The sequence below is a fragment of the Ursus maritimus genome, unplaced genomic scaffold (genome assembly GCF_017311325.1).
Source record: "Ursus maritimus isolate PB19 unplaced genomic scaffold, ASM1731132v1 scaffold_5, whole genome shotgun sequence".
Classification (NCBI taxonomy): domain Eukaryota; kingdom Metazoa; phylum Chordata; class Mammalia; order Carnivora; family Ursidae; genus Ursus; species Ursus maritimus.
In genome coordinates this window covers 44,171,682-44,188,689 of record NW_024426663.1, presented here as the reverse complement: position 1 = coordinate 44,188,689, position 17,008 = coordinate 44,171,682, and the positions used below count along the sequence as shown (strand labels likewise).

The 17,008-nt window shown below is 38.7% G+C and overlaps 1 long non-coding RNA gene across 1 annotated transcript in view; it reads right to left on the bottom strand.

Annotated features, from left to right (window-relative positions):
• Nucleotides 1-8,322, bottom strand: part of LOC103663662 — a 54,060-nt gene extending 45,738 nt beyond the window's left edge. The window contains exons 1-2 of the long non-coding RNA XR_568838.2: nucleotides 8,195-8,322; nucleotides 4,922-4,966 (exon numbers count right to left, since the gene is read on the bottom strand). This is a non-coding gene — a long non-coding RNA (uncharacterized LOC103663662). The remainder of the gene's footprint in view (nucleotides 1-4,921; nucleotides 4,967-8,194) is intronic.
• Between the last annotated feature and the right edge of the window lie 8,686 nt (nucleotides 8,323-17,008).

Genomic DNA, 17,008 nt, shown 5'->3' with positions numbered 1-17,008 from the left:
GACGGGGCAAGACTAAAATGAGATCATCGACAATTTCGTGCCAGTAAGTTATAAAATTTAACCAAAACAAAAATATCTGGAAAAATTACAACTTGCCAAGAGAACTTCAAGAAGAAATAACTGGACCATTCCCTTACACCATACACAAAAATAGACAAAATGGATGAAAGACCTAAATGTGAGATAGGAATCCATCAAAATCCTAGAGGAGAACACAGGCAGCACCTTCTTGCTAGACCCATATGTTCCTTCAAGGGAAACAAAGGCAAAAATGAACTATTGGGACTTCATCAAGATAAAAGGTTTTGCACAGCAAAGGACGTAGTCGACAAAACCAAAGGACAGCTGACAGGATGGGAGAAGATATTTGCAAATGACATATCAGATAAAAGACTAGTATCCAAAATCTATAAAGAATTTGTCAAACTCAACACCACAAGAACAAATAACCCAATCAAGAAATGGGCAGAAGACATGAACAGACATTTATCCACAGAAGACATCCAAATGGCTAAAATTAACAAGTCAGGAAACGACAGATGTTGGCGAGGATGCGGAGAAAGGGGAACCCTCTTACACTGTTGGTGGGAATGCAAGCTGGTACAGCGTCTCTGGAAAACAGCATGGAGGTTCTTCAAAAAGTTGAAAATAGAGCTGCCCTACTACCCAGCAATTGAATTACTGGGTATTTACCCCAAAGATACAAATATAGTGGGGGCACCTGGGTGGCTCAGTCGTTAAGCGTCTGCCTTCGGCTTAGGGCGTGATCCCGGGATCCTGGGATCGAACCCCACATCAGGCTTCTATGCTGGGAGCCTGCTTCTTCCTCTCTCACTCCCCCTGCTTGTGTTCCCTCTCTCGCTGGCTGTCTCTCTCTCTGTCAAATAAATAAATAAAATCTTAAAAAAAAAAAAGATACAAATATAGTGATCTGAAGGGGCACCTGCACCCCAATGTTTGTAGCAGCAATGTGCACAATAGCCAAACTATGGAAAGAGCCCAGAAGTTCATTGATAGATGAATGAATAAAGAATTTGTGGTATATATATATATACAATGGAATATTACACACCATCAAATAATGAGATTTTGCCATTTGCAATGACGTGGATGGAACTAGAGAGTATTATGCTAAGCAGAATAAGTCAATCAGAGAAAGACAATTATCATATGATCTCACTGATATGTGGAATTTAAGGAAAAGAACAAAACAAAACAGAGGATCATAGGGGAAGAGAGGAAAAAATAAGACAAAGCCAGAGAGGAAGACAAACCATAAGAAACTCTTAATCACAGGAAACATACTGAGGGTTACTGGAGGGGAGGTGGGTGGGGGGATGGGGTGACTGGGCGATGGGCATTAAGGAGGGCACGTAATGTAATGAACACTGGGTGTTATATAAGACTGAAGAATCACTGACCTCTACCTCTGAAACCAATGATACATTATATGTTAATTAATTGAATTTAAATTTTTAAAAAATGAAAAAAAAGAAAAAGGGAAAAAAGAGATAAAAATGTAAATATTCCTACAACTATTAAAGAGTTGAGCCAGTAATGAAATATATTTACATGTAGAAAAATAAGGCTCCAAAAGTTTTACAGGTAAGTTCCACTAAATGTTTAAGGAACATATCGTCCTAAATTTGAGTAAATTTTCTGGAGAATAGAAAATGAGGGAAGAATCCCTGGCTGATTCTACAAGGTCAGTTTAACCTTGGTACAAAAGCAGGTAATGACAGCTTGAGAAATAAAATTATAGTACCAAGTTTCTCATTCATAGAGTTGCAAAAATCCTGAACAAAATATTTACCGATGGAATTCAACAGTATATGAAAAGAAAATACATGATATCCAGGTTGAAATTACTTTATACATAAAAAGATGGTTTTTAGAAAAATCTATAAATATTATTCAAGCTATTAAAAAATTAAAGGAAAAAAATATGTTCCTTTAAATAGATGGAGCAGAAAGGATTTTTAAAAAATCCAGTGCCTGTTCTTCATTCAAAAAGAAGTTAGTAAGCTCAGAGAATTTTGTTAACCTGCTAATATGTATCTGCAGAAAACTTAGAATAAACCTCATTCTAAATAAGAAAACATCATGGCATTTCCTTTAAAATCAGTAATGAAAATGAGCAAGCCCACTATTGCCAATTATAGTCAACATCTCACAGGAAGTTCTAACCAATCCAACAGGACCAGAGAAGTAAATGCTATGGTGTTCTGTGTGTAAATCTGTAGGTAAATTAATAGTATAATGTAAGTACTCTAAATAATGAGAATTTAGTAAGAAAGAAAGGCATAGAATGAGTTTTTGAAACCTCAAATCAGTTGCATTTCTGTATACCCGTAATAAACAACATGAACATGTCATTTAAAAAATGTGATTCATAAAGAGAACAAACTTATCACTATCTAAAGTTATAAATACCTAATGTTGAACAGAAGATATGAAATACCTATATGTAGAAAATTTTAATATTTTCCTTGTATGTTATTAAAAAGACCTAAGCAAATGAGGCAGCGGCTCCCATTCATGGATAAACAAAACTCAAGTGCATCAAGATTTTAAAGCTCTCCAAATTGACATGAGAATCAATGGAATCTAGTTTAAAAAAAAAAAAATCTTTTTTTTTTCTTTTTTTTTTTTGGTGGAACTTGAAAAACTGATTCGTCTGTTCTGAAATGCAAAAGGCTGAAATTAGCTTAGATGCTCTGAAAGGAGAAGATGGAGGAGGAATAACAAGTTGCTATTTCAGTTTTACAAAACTTATTATGCAGCTGTAGTGATTAGACTTTGTGACTGGTGTAGGTATAGACAAACCGAACAGTGGGATAGAACAGATACCCAAAGAACTCTGCATATGTGTAACTCAGAGATGAAAAACATGACAGAACATAAGAGTAGGGAGAGGAGAAACTGTGTAACCTATGAAGCTGAGGGCCACCCGGGTGGCTCAGTCAGTTGAGCGTCGGACTCTTGATTTCAGCTCAGGTTGTGACCTCGGGGTCCTGTGATTGAGCCCTGCATCAGGCTCCCTCCTCAGTGGGGAGTCTGCTTCTCTCTCTCTCTCTCTCTCTCTCAAACGAATAAATAAATTCTTAAAAAAGTTAAAAAAAAAAACAAATGAAGCTGAAAAATATTTTTTTTGCTTAAATACATTTACATATTATAATTGCTGGTGTAGCAGTGTTCGTCGCATTGCATAATTATACTACAATATTATTGTATATACTCATTATACTGTACATTAGATCTCTATGCTTATTTATTACTTGTTACAAGTTTGTACCCTTAGATATCCTCACTCTTGCCCCCATCCCCATCCCCCAGTAACCACCATTTTACTCTCTGTTTTTTATACTTTAACTTTTAGATTCCACATGTAAGTAATATCATATAGTACTTGTCTTGTCTGACAGATTATCTCAGTTAGCATAATGTACTCATGGTTCATCCATGTTTTCTCAAAAGGAAGGATATCTTCCTTTCTTATGGCTGAATAATATTCTTGTGTGTGTGTGTGTGTGTGTGTGTATCTATCTCCCATCTTTTTATCCACTCATTGACGGATGACACTTGTGTTGTTTCCATATTTTAGCTATTGTGAATAATGCTGCAAGGAACAAGGCAGTATATACATCTTATTGAAATCTTGTTTTCATTTCCTTTGGGCATACACCCAGAAGTGGAATTGCTGGATCATATGGCAGATCTCTTTTTAATTCTTTGAGGAACTTCAATACTGTTTTCCATAGTGGTTAGACCAATTTACATTCCCATCAATGGTGTGTTGATTACATTCCTATCAACTCTTTACAACACATCCTCGCCAGAACTTATTGTCTCTTGTGTTATCTTTGTTTTTATAGCATAATACGTAAAAACAATTTCCTGATGCATTATGAATTTCAAATGTTTTCAATGTGAAACGTTAATTTTTTAGGTGATAATTTATAGTAGGAAATGATTTTTTAAAACAAAACAAAAATAACAACCATACAGAGAAAGATTGATAGGTGCAATTTTATTAAAGTTAAAAATTCTTCATTGAAAAGATGAAATTAAAGTCAATGCAAGTACAAACTAAAAGAAGTTATTAGCAACATGCTTATCAAGGGATCAGTATCATAAATTTCTAACTCTTCTATTTCAATAAGAAATATATAAACTATCCAATACAAAAATGGGCAAAAATACTTGAATAAGTAGCAGCCATGTGAGGCAACATATATAGAGAGATATGTTCAACCTCATTAATATTCAAATCAGATACCACAATGACATACTATTTCACATTCATTCAAATGACAGAAATTAAGAAGTGTGACTCTTTTCAGTGTTGGACAACATGCAGGGGATCTGATATACTTTGCTGACGGGAATGAAAATTGGTTCATCCACTTTGAAAAATAACTTGTCACATCTCACAAGTTGAAATTTGGCATATTCTGTTATGCCGTATCCACTTGGCATGTCCACTTCTAATTATATTCCCCAAAGAAACTATAGAACATTCATAGCAACACTTTGTGAAAGCAAAACATAAAAGAAATCTAGGTGCCCACCAGTAGGAGCATGGATAAATAAAGTACGGTACAGTCGCACAATGGAATGCTCTGCACCAGTGACAACGAATGAATTTACAGCCTTATGTACAACATGGTTAAACTTTAATAACATTGTGTAAGAAAAGCAAGTACGAGGAGACACTATGATACCATTTTTATAGAGTTCCAAATAAGTAAAACAACAATATATCTTTGTGTATGTATGTTTGTGTGTGGATATATATATATATATATGTGTGTTGTGTGTGCGCGCAATGTATGAGAGTGCGTGAAAACACCATATGCATACACAAACATGTAAATGCACGTACACGTATATATGTTTGAATACATATATACATACATACCTTTTGTAAAGCGACGTCACATACAAAATTCAGGGCAGTTGCTACCTGTAATGGAAAGATGAAAAGATAAAATAGAGAAGAACATAGATAAAGCATGTTATTGGCAATGTTTTCATTTCTGGTTTGAGTGGTGGATTTGTGGCTATTCATTACTTTGTTAGATAATTAACAAATGAAATAAGTAAAATAAAAGTCATGTCTGGACAAATGATGATAGTGCTTTATGAACAAAGGGCTCTGATTAACCTAATTCTGTACATCTTCTTTTAAAAAAGTCAAAGACATGGTCACACACACCAAAAACAAATAACAAAAGAATAAAGATATAGCAGAAGCCGTAAATAGAAGGCAGTAATTTGGCTAGTGCTGTAATTATACTAGTTAACTGAATCCAAAGAAGATTAACTGAATACCATCTTTGCCACTGGAATATCTGAGATATTTTATTCACTTCCAGGTTTTTTTTCCTATAATTGTTTTGCATTGTGCTATAAAAATAAATGCATAACATTGGTATTGACAGGGAAAAGATGCATTTGTTAGGCAGGGTGACCTGAATAATAAGACACGCCTATTCAAACTATTTGATGACGGTAGGCAGATTCATAGGTGTGAAGGCTGGATCAGCTGTGAAACACCATATTTTAATAGTAAAAATAATAAAATAGCTGAACTGTCAAATAATTGCAAATTCTTTACTTCACATGCAACAATTCTACTCTTACTTGCATTTTAAAAGGTGTTTGTGAATAAGAAACAAGTAGATGGCCTTCCAGAGAAGGGGCAGGAAACACCGCATAAGACACAGCCTGGTTTATCTTCATTTCCCAGAAGCCCGTTTGCTACATGTCAGCATGGGCCATAGAAAGCCTTGGGGGTGAGATTCAGAAGGTCAGGTGAAGGAGCAGCTATGTGACTTGATCCTCAAGAAGTCTGTGAAGGACACTTCTAGTGTTGCTTCTTGCTGGATTCTCTGGTTAGGAGACACAACAGCTGGGTTCACAGCTCCCATGGTTCCTGCCGAATTTCCTGCTTTACAGTTAGGTACACATTTAGCTTTGTGATAAAGGGCAGCCAGCTTCTTCCGCAGCACACCCCCATCATCACATTTGGGAGTGAAGCCGGTCTGACAAAGGTTCCAGACCATCCTTGTGCATTGGCGCTCAGCCGTGCATGTGCCATCTTGACCTTGCTTCCCCACCTTCGCATCCATCTGCCCTTCTCTGCTGCTTCCCCTCTGGTCTTCAGGCTTTAGCACCAGACACAGCTTCACATGGGCTGTGAAATCAGCTCCTTTAACTGCACGACCTCAAATCCCATAATAAACCCCTTGTGATATGCACCTCCTAGTTCTTCCGCTTTTTTGAACACACCCTGAGTAGAATCCAACCCAGAGGATAATCAAGAACACATGCTTTTCCCCATGAGTTCACCAATCTAAGGTTTCGTTTGGAGGCAACCTGGTACAGCAGGCTTTGCAGTAAAGGTGATCAAGGATCCAGTTCCAGGTCCCCTACTCAGAGTTGGACTTGTTCCTTCATTTCTCTGAATATCGGTATCTCCATGTGTAGAATTCTAATAATTGTCTCTGCTTTCTAATGTTGATGGGATCATCAATTTAAATCCTATATTTCAAGCCCCAAAGCCAGTAGCTGGCTCTTGGTAAATGTTATTGCCCTTTGTTTCTATCCAGGGCTTTACAGTCCTTAGAAAACTGTCGGATTCACGCAGCAGACGCTTCTCTTACATAATTAATTGACTGTTTCAACCTAGGAGTGAGTCTTGCACAGATTTCAATGACTACAGGGAAGAGATTTGTTGATTTTTAAATGTATCAGAATATATTTCAGATCTATGTCTCCATGGACTTCAAACTTGCTGTCCATGATGATTTCTAAATTAAGGTAGAAGTTCAAGAAGGGCTCCTTTTATTCACAGAAGTATGAATAATACTAAATTCTAAGAATGCATAAGGCACAAAATAAAGAAAATGCGGCAAACCTGGCAAAACTCAAAATGCATTCTGTACGTTCCAGGGAAGGGACCTAAAGGATTCTATGTATGTTTGTGTTTTGTGATTCTTTTTTTAAAAAAAATATTTTATTTATTTATCTGTCAGAGAGAGAGAGAGAGAGTGAGCGCACAAGCAGGGGGGAGTGGCAGGCAGAGGGAGAAGCAGGCTCCCAGCTAAGCAGGGAGCCCTATGCGGGACTCAATCCCAGGACCCTGGGGTCATGACCTGAGCCAAAGGCAGATGCTTAACCGACTGAGCCACCCAGGCATCCCTGTGTTTTGTTATTTTACTGAAAATCTTTTTGGGATGCATGATGTCTATATGCAGAAATTCTTTCTGCTTCAATATTGAAGCTGCCATTTGGTAAGTTAGTTGCTGAAAGAGACAAAGAAACTCTTTCCAACTATTAGGAGGTTCTGCTGTGCCCTCCTCGGATGATATATCCTGCCACTCAGACTTGAAGCTACCTCCATATATTGTTTTAGAATGGGACAGTACTGTAAGAGGCACAAGTGTAGAAAATCCACTCCCCATGCTGTGTTTTCATTGGTCAGTGAATACCTTTCCTTAGGTAACAGGAGGGAAGTTTTCATAGAATAATGTCAGTTTTACTGAGAAGACGAGTTAGTCTCAGAAAAAGCTCAATGACATCAAGGAATATTTGACCCTGATTTTGGCTGAACCTCAGGTACAGGTGAAATATTAGGTTAAAGTTTGGTGTGTCATCAGAGTTAGTCTCCATAAATAGCACTGAGCTCTACCTCCCTCGCTTCTCTTCCCTCCCCAGGCCTCCTCCTTTCAGAGAGGGCTTCTTGAGGGAGCTTTGCAGATTCCCCAGAGGGCTCTTGGACATTCCCCCAGCCCCCCTTCAGGGCTCTAGGACAGGATCTTTGCAAAGCTCCCTTTAAAGATGAAGGCAGCGTGGTAGTTGCTGGGCTGAGACATGAGAGGCCTGGGTTTTTGTTTTGATTCTGCCTACCACTTACCGAACAACCCTAGGCACACCACTTCGAGTGTCTGGCATTCTTTTCTCAGGGTTAATACCACTTGCCCTCCCAAGGTTATCTTGTTGATCAAATTAGGAAACGCATGAGGAAACACTTCTAAAGCTTAAAATGGAAAGCTCTTTGCACCAGCTCTTTCTCAAGTCCTCAAATGATAAGCCTTCTCCAAAAGCTTGCTTCCCCCCCCTCCCCCCACCCTTACCCTTTTCTTTCCTACATCATGTCCTGTTCCGTGGTGATTTCAACAGCACTTACAGCTTCAAGTGTCACCTCGAGGCATATGATTCTCAGGTGGACGTCTCTTCCTCCAAACGCCTTTCGAATTCCTCAGCAGGACTTCAGCTGTTTCATGGACAACATGTTGTGGGCCTCTCGCATTCAGCTGCTTTGAAACATCTTTGCTATCTCCTCAATCTCCCCACCTCCTTTCATAATTTCCCTTTTCTTCAGTGTTCATTGTTCCAACCGTAGAGACTCAAAGATCCTAGAGCTATTTCGGCCTCTTTCTCTCCCTACCCCAAGACCCCACATGTAGCTTCAGATTTGGTCAGTTCTCCTGGCACCCGATCCTCCCTTCACACCTGCGCTGCTGGTTGCGGCCGCACTGCCTCGCCGGGCGCTCGTGACCTCCTGCCTGGATCCCCGCAGCTGTTCCCGGCTCCGTCTCCCCATCCAGAACACCCGCGATTCAGCAAATCCTCCTCGCCACCCCAAGTAATTTTTAATAAAATACAGCATAGTTCATATTGCTCCCTGACTCCAAGACGTTTATGGCTTTCTGTTGCCTAAAGAACAGTTTCAGATTTCTTGGTGCTGCTGGTTGCTGTCTCTCTGAGGCACCTGTGTGTGGATGCTGGAGGAGAGAAGGAGTAGCTGTTACAGCACTTCCTCACTTTGCCGTGAGAGCTGTCTGCTGCTGCGTTTGCAAACTGTATAGAACAACAGTCAAGTCTGTCCATAAGTATTCCTAGTTAATCTGATTAACTTTAAATTCACCTCTTTTCCCTCAAATATCTAATGTCCTCTTTGTCTATATTATAGTTCCTCAAAAACATGTTTTCCCTCAACTGTCTATTTGGTTGGTTCCTGTTCCTTCTTGTAGCTGAAATGTTCAGACTTGCAAATTTCCCGGGCAGATGTTCACCCTGTGTTTGGAATGGAATGTGCCCCCAAATCCAAACCTGGAGCTGAAGCATACACTTGCATATGGAACAACTAACACAGCCCAAGATCTCATTTATACTTGGAAAGGAACTGAACATCCATAAAGATTACCTTCCTCCAGTGTGTTTAAGTGCATATAAAATAGCCTAATCATAATTATTGGCCTGATGTATTGTAGAATTTACATGACAAAGCGCACTTCTAAATTCCTTAGCAGAAAAGAAACATTCTTTATTAGTATATAAAAATAATTCTTTAAAGATGCTGAAGCCGTACATGACATAGCATTATAAGCAGAGGCATGTATAGAAGATGACACAAAAGCTATTTAGGAGAGAAATAGACCAGATATTTTCCTGAACAAAGACCTAGTTAACGTATGTCTGCATAATGGTATTAAGCATATCTTTGCAGTTTCTTTCGTGTTTCAGTGACGGCCAAGTCCCAAGAAACAAAAGCGTCATGGAAAATGGTAGGTCATGACATCTCCCTTTTGTACATAGAGAGCTAAGCCATCCATTTCACCATCCTTTCCCCACTTATCCCACCCAAACACCCACCATGGCTCTTCCAAATTCTTTGTGTGCTTACATTTTAAAAGAAGCCATTTCCAGGGACTCTTAAGGCACAGTGCTCCAAGCTCTTGTCATTGCTACCACTTACTTGCTTACACAATGTTAGGAAGGGGAAGTGTGCTCATCATCTCCTTCTCCCCTGTGCCCAGGAGAATGCAAAGCTAGAGCTTTGAATAAAGGGCAATGTTTGTTGTTCATCAGTCTTGGGAGGAAACTGACAGCACACTCTAAAAGATTTGTCCAAACATATCAGTGAAGGGAACACACACAGAGATGTGAGTCTGGTTGGGAGCTAGTAACACATGATGAAATCCCAGTAACCAGCACCAACAGGAAGCCCTGGATCTAAAACAATGAGAGGAGGGAAAGCTTACCAAATACTGCAGGAGATGGAAAAGGGGGAGGTGGGTGGAGCTGCAGGATAGGAGCTCTGGCTCTAGAAGACACTCTGATTTCCCCCTGACACTTCCCACTGGCCAAACCCAAAGGGCAGCAGAGGGCACAGGAACCAGGGAGATCCAGTCCATCGTGGCTAGCCTCCAGAGCAGGGCAGAGAACAGTGAAGAATAGATGGAGGTGGGGTTCAGGGAGGGACCAAAGAGAGAAAAACTAGCACTCTCATCTTCTATAAGCTCGACAGCTGTATTAAACAATAGAAAATATTAAGAAGGAGCAGTTCTGTCATCACAACTAATAAATAGTAAGTCTTATTGAGTATTAATAAATGTTACTGATATTATAATACGCTGACTTATAGCAAGGCCGGTAGACTTGGCTGCCTTAATGATTCCTACGGATACAGTGATACATATAGAATATCTGTTCAGCACTTAGAATGGCTAAATAATTTTTAGAAAGTCAATATATGGAGTGGTGGATTATGAACAAAACCCCAGGCACCATGAGTTTAGTCTATGTGCTTAACCACGGAGCTCTAGTAAACTGTTCAGACTTGTGAATCATGAAACATTGGAAGTTGGAATAAGATGGAAATCCCTGGGGAAGTTTTCCACTCCACTGCATTGTGGGTAGGAAATAGTTAATTATTTTCCTAGTTCTGAAGATAGCTAACCACACTCATTCTGTAAACCTGAGTATAACCGTCACTATGAAAATCAGGAACCGAATCAAGAACCAAGTAATTGTTTAAAGCCACGTTTAAATTGTATTTGTATCTCAGAGTCCATAGTCTCTCATGCTTCATTCCCCCTTCTGATTACCCCCCCCTTTCTTTATCTGAGGGCTTCAGAGGGGAGGGGGGTGGGGGAGTGGGATAGGCTGGTGATGGGTAGTAAGGAGGGCACGTATTGCATGGTGCACTGGGTGTTATACGCAACTAATGAATCATCGAACTTTACATCAGAAACCAGGGATGTACTGTATGGTGACTAACATACTATAATAAAAAAACATTAAAAAATAAAATAAAATTGTATTTGCATATGTTAATATAATAAATTCTTGTTTAATCTTTATTAGCCTATGTAAACCAGATGAAAAAATTAGAGTACGTAGAAGTTAAAAGATGTGCCCAGAATAAGTGATGGAACCAGAATTAAAACTGGTTGATAACCACTGGAAACATCTATGGAATTCTTTACACCTGAGAAGCCCCTGAGTCCTACCCTATACTGAAGTAGCATCAGGATCGGTTGGGAGTGGGTGGTGGTGACATAGCGATCGCTATCTGTACTTTTAAAGGCTCCACACCAGGGCTGACGTACTGACAGGGTCATAACTGCTAAAGATACAAACTGGCCAAATGCTGAACAGCAGATTCTAGGGAGTGACTACATTCGGTTCTTGACTGATTCTCTGTCTCCAAGTGGGTCATCAGTTACAAACAGGAATCCTCTTGTCGGGGCAGAATTTTGATGGAAGCTATATTTGGAGTCATGCTATTTGCCCTATTATTGTCAGGTCATGAAATGCAGTTTAGCAAAATGCTTTTTCTAAGACCCGATGTGAAAGTTTAAAAGCCTCCCTCTTTCACCTTTTTGTGCATTACAGTTTGCATGGAAAATAGGCACATTGTTAAAAACACTTACTTCAAGTTCTGGAAATAGCAGCTGAGCACCGCTCATTCTACTTCTACTTCTAACACTGGGATGATCTCAGGAATACAGCTGCAAGTGAAGCCAAACATAAATTCACAAATAAATACTTGAGGAGGGAGGCAAGATACAGCCACCATGGGTTACCATTCCCCACTCCACCAAAACAAACAAAATCATTTGCTTCAAATGAAGCCTTCTTCGAAGGAAGGAAGATAAAACCAAAATAATAAGAGGAACGTATAATGCACAGTAGGATCTGACAAATTGGGAAATTCCTAGGATTGATACAAGGTAAATGACAGGGAAGCTGCCCTTTTCCTCACTTTAATGAGGTGTCGTGGTACCCCTTGAAGATTGGAAGAACTTCTCCACCTTGACTTTTGGACTCACACCGACTAAATTCATATTCTTCTCTGTCCTTTATGTCTTCCAACTTGTTGGAGTAGTTTGCTGATAATATAATGCTGTTTAAGGGAGGGAGTTTTAATTTTTTTTATTTTTATATTTTTTATTTTTATTTTTTTAAAGATTTTATTTACTTATTTGACAGAGATAGAGACAGCCAGTGAGAGAGGGAGCACAAGCAGGGGAGTGGGAGAGGAAGAAGCAGGCTCATAGTGGAGAAGCCTGATGTGGGGCTCGATCCCAGAACTCCGGGATCATGCCCTGAGCCGAAGGCAGACGCTTAACCGCTGTGCCACCCAGGCGCCCCGAGGGAGGGAGTTTTTAAAAACAATTACTGCTCTTTTGTACTGATCTTTAAACTGGCCAACATTTTCCACTGGATTATTGGTAACCTCTCTGTACAGTAGAATAAGATCTGAAATCTGGTTACTCTTATGAAAAATTAGTCATCACTAATACAGAGTGTACTTTTTGTTGAATTTAAGAGTCAGTATGCCATTGGTAATCAAGTTTAAAAAAGGAAACCAACAATAATCAAATTTTCCTTCTAATGGTTGGATGGCAGCCTTCTGGAAGATCAGTTGCATCAGTTCAAAAACTGTATCCTGGTAGGATAGATAAAGCACTCTGGTGACTCAGATGGAATACTACCACAAGTAGAAACTATAACTTGAGCAATACAACTGCCCACACAACAGACGCATTAGTGAGTAGAGCAGAACTTCGTGAAGAGTTGAGTGCATAATGACATGGTCATACAGGGTTTGTGCTGACTCAAAAGGCTGCCGTGGTGCCTGGCTATCCTTCTGAATGTAGTCCTCCCATTTCTCCATTCCTTTCTAAACAGAAGCTGGAGGAGGAGCGGTCAGCCAAACCAGGTGGAGCTCCACTTTCTGATTACGCACTGCCTCCTTCCATGCTTCCCCCCCTGAGGTTGGAGGACCAGTTTTCCTTCAAACATGGCCAACTCTGATCATCTCACTGAAGAAGCTCTTTGGCTCAGTCCAGTTCTATAAGTCACAGAGGCGCTGAGAAAGGCATATATCTAAAAGAATTTGAGAATAATATAGATAATATGGAGGTATATTATCACCTACAGTAATATGTATAATATGGAGGAAGCATGGTTGAGTGCGAAGAGAAAAGCAAGAATAACTTTGCAGTATTTCAGGAAGTACCATACGTCTTTAGTCAGCAAAACACTGTTTTAAACCAAAGGAAAAATAGCCTCGTTCCATACTTCCTTGAATATGTTTAATGAGGTTGTTTCTGAAATTTGCTCAATTTAAAGTTTCTCCCCAAACAGCTCTTAAAGATTTCTGTCAGATTCACACAACTTAACTTAAATGCAATTTTTCTTTGACAATTAAACAGAGCCAGATACCTTTGACCTTTGAGAAATGAATCCCAATTCCTAAAACCTGTATTTATAGCTCTTTTTTTTCCTTTTCTGACATAATAAAGTGTCGCCATTATCTTTTCCATTTTGCATATTTAAAAATAACTAACCTTAAGTATTTGAGCAAAATACATTTTGACTTAAAACTATATATTTCTATGGATTTCTTAAATCAGTGCACAGCTCCTCAAGGCCCTGCTTTACTTGGGTGTCCTCAGAAGGAGCTTTGGCATAAGCAGCAGAGTCTGCCAGGGGCTGGCAGCAAAATCCATTGTTGCAGACACCCACAGCGATAACATCAAGCTCCAGGCAAATTGTAATTAGGCAAAGAATGTTCTCTTCTATATTCTTCTCTTAAAAACACCATGGAGATCAGCTTTAAAGTGCAGAGTTATCTTAAGACTTATTTGTCATATACTCTTTATTGAATCACCTGGAATATTTTTGGTTTTATGTCTCATTGTACAACCAATACATTCTTCTCTGCCCCCCAACTTGTGTGGCTAAAAGGAATGATGATATGTGACAAATGTAAGGTGGAACCACGAGTATAAGGACTCCGGTCTCTTCATCAGTCATCAAGGCTTATTTCAAGTGGCTGTGTTGTCCTAGGGGCCATAGAGTGTCTAGGAAAGTCACCTGGGGGCCTTGCATTCTTTTCCACTGTGCTTCCTGTAGAAGGAAACATAGGTAACAGCAGAACTCATCCTGGTGAAAATACCACTCAGATACCAAGTGGGGAGAGTCACATAAATCCTTGGGAAGAGCATGTTAACCATTAGCAAAAGCAGGGAAACCAAAGTGGAATGAAAGGAATATACACACTAAAAGAACATAAAGCTACTTCTCAAAGGAACAGGAAATTAGTACACGCAGTTTGAAAAAAACCAGACGATTGACTCCTTTAATCTTACTTAATAGTTTTTAAAAGCTGCAAGGAAGGGGTGCCTGAGTAGCTCAGTCAAATATCCCACTCTTGATTTTGGCTCAGGTCATAGTCCCAGGGTCATGGGATCGGCTGCACTGGGCTCTTCACTGGGCATGGAGCCTGCTTGGGATTCTCTCTCTCCTCTGCCTCTCTCCCCTCTCCTCCCTGCTCACATGCACACTCTCTCTCTGTCTTTCTCTCTCTCTCTCAAAAATGAAAAATAAAATAAAGCTACAGGGAAGGCAACTCCCACAGCAAACTAATTTTTAAGGAAGGGTCTGAGGAGTGACTATCAAGGAGGAAGAGTAGAGCCAGGGTGCAAAACACCTTGTAGGACTACAAGGATTATCCAAGGGAACAGGAAGGAGTAGGAAGAGAGTCTATACTTACTCCGTATTTACATGTATCAGGTACAGCTCTGTGTATTTTCCATTTGTTATTCTAACTCCAAAAAAGGTAAATAATATATATATTTTTTATTCACTTGATGCGTAAGTGGACGTTTAGAGAAATAAGTACTTTCCTAATGTCACACAAGTGCTAAATAGAAAGTCTGCGTTCAAAACTAAGGTCGCCTACCTAACTAATTTCAAAGCCTATTTTCTCTCTGTAACAAAACCAACTCCAAATGGGAAGCCAGTTGTTTATATCCCCAGACAATGTTCACTGAAAAGGGAAAATGAAGTCTCAGGACATTAGGAATTTTGGCAGTTTCCAAGGATTTTCCAGTAATCGGTGCTATTTCTCCTCACAACCATACGCTCTCACCCCCAGACCTCTACACTCTTAAGAAAATAGTGGAAAATTACATTTTGCCCCTAGGCATTCAGGAGGCAAGAAGTCAAAATCAAAACCACGAGTTGTAGAGTTTTATGAAATGACAAAAATGAAAGAAGAATGAGATTTTTGAGACTTTGTAATTTTAACATAAAAATTGTTTTCAAATTTGCAAATGCTTTAATAATAGAATTAGGGCTTTCAAAGTCAGAAATACAACTTCTGTGTAATCAAACACAAGAATATCTATATGTTCAGTATTCCACTAGGCATTTGCATGTATACATTTGTAAATAAACATTAGATAAATATTGGGTATTAACCAAAATAGCCAAAAAAAGGAACAAAAGCAACATAGGAAGACCTTTGTTTTGAGGTTTTTTTTTTTAATAATAACATACAAAAGCTAAGATTAGCTGGTCAAACACTAAAATGATAATTTTTTAAAATATATTTTTACATTAGCCCATGAATGTAATGTATATTGGTTGGGTGTGTATTGTGTATTGGTTCAGTTAGAGTCACAACCTGACCGCATGGTCTGAAATGTGTTTTCCAAATGTGAGATCCCTTTGTTTGTCAATTGCCTAAAATTTAGGGTGGAGTTTTTTGTTTGTTTATTTCATTTAGAAACATAAGAATAGAACTTCTGAAGTGTAGAGATAAAACACTTTGAGCATATATTGTTATCATTCATTTACAGATGAAGAAATCTTTGTCCAAAGTCAAGCAGCTGGTCAATTTTAAACCCAAAATTCCATGTCATCAAAACCAGTGGTTCTCAACCGGTGGCAATTTCTGGTATTGAGATAGATGTATCGCGGTGTGGCTCTAATACGCATTCCCAAATAACTGATGTTGTTGAATCTTTTTATTCAATGTATTGTGCCCTTGTTCTTGCAGACATAAGCTCTTTGTTGGTTTTATAGCTTGCAGATATCTGCCCATACTCAATAATTTGTGTTTTTACTTTCTTAATGGTTTATTTTGACAAGTTCTTACCCCAATTTTCAGACCTTATCTATATAGGGCTTATGATTCTCTTTTTAAGACATCTTTGCCTTGTATAAGGCCATAAGGATATTCTGTATTTTATTATATAGAGACTTCTTGTGTCATCTTTCACATTTGGCTCTATAACTAGCCTTGAGTTAATTTTTACGTATGGTGTGAGATAGGGGTCCAAGGGTATGTATCTTCACATAGTAATTCAATTGGTCCAGCATTCATCTGTTTTCTCACTGCTTTGCAATTCCACCTTTGCCACAAATCAAGTTTCCATTTAGATGCTGGTCTGTTTGGGGACTCTCTTTTATCTCATTGGTTTATTTGTCAATCTTGTTCCAATTCCATATTGTAACAATTATTGTAGCTTTATAATAAGTTTTGACATCTGGTAGTGTAAATCATACAACTTCATTCTTTTCCTTCAAGATAGTCTTGGCTTTTTTGGCCTTTTGCTTTTCCATGTAAGTTTTAGAATTAACTTGCCAAATTTTATGTGCCAAAAAAGTCTGCTGGATTTTTATTTGTGAGGGCATGCATTTATTTTTTATTTATTTTTCAATTTTTTTTTTTTTTTTTGTGAGTGCATTTATTTGATAGATCAATTTCGGAAAAACCAACATGCTAACAATAAAAACTTTTCCAATTCATAAACATGGCAACCCTTTCCTTTATTTAATTCTTCTTTAATTTCTCTTAATAAGGTTTTATAGTTGTGTGTGTATGTGTTGAGTTCTTACAAAATTTTCATTCATTCCT